The following is a 615-nucleotide window of genomic DNA, read 5'->3' on the forward strand; positions in this document are numbered from 1 at the left end:
ATCCTTTTGTAGTTCATAAGCGTGATGATTGGGTGTTCACGCCGTTGTGTGACATGTGCCTCCCTCAAACCTTGTTATGACCTCAGCACATTACCTGTCTGACGTAAAGAAAACAAACAAACAAACAAACAGACAGACAGACAGACAAACACCCTGTCACTGGTTTCTCATTGCACTGAGGATCGACTCCAAAGTTCTTAATATGTTGTATGTGGATCCCCGCAGTGTGGCCAGTCCCAGTCCCTAGCCTCACCGCACCCTCCTTCATAAGGCTCCTCCAAATGGTCCCTAGTTTCTTCCTGCGGGCCTTTGTCTTTTCTATTTCTCTTACCTGGAATGCTCTTTTGCTAGGGCCTCTGTCTCACACACACACACACACACACACGCATGCACACACACCCCAAATGTGACTTCCTCAGAGAGGCCTGTGCTGACTCCCCAGTCTACAGAAGGCCTGCACCGTTTCCTCTCACAGCACTCTCTCATTCTGTTTCCTTCACAGCACTTCTTTGGCTGTGGATCTATTTAAAATCTGCCAGCTTGGGGCGCCTGGGTGGCACAGCGGTTAGGCGTCCGCCTTCGGCTCAGGGTGTGATCCCGGCGTTATGGGATCGA

General features: G+C 50.7%; 1 non-coding gene across 1 annotated transcript; it reads left to right on the forward strand.

Annotated features, from left to right (window-relative positions):
• LOC121105088 lies at positions 1 to 104 on the forward strand. Its single transcript, XR_005837519.1, has one exon. It is a non-coding gene; the product is annotated as a small nucleolar RNA U13 (small nucleolar RNA).
• The last annotated feature ends 511 nt before the right edge of the window (positions 105 to 615 follow it).

This window comes from Ursus maritimus, unplaced genomic scaffold (assembly GCF_017311325.1).
Source record: "Ursus maritimus isolate PB19 unplaced genomic scaffold, ASM1731132v1 scaffold_24, whole genome shotgun sequence".
Lineage (NCBI taxonomy): Eukaryota > Metazoa > Chordata > Mammalia > Carnivora > Ursidae > Ursus > Ursus maritimus.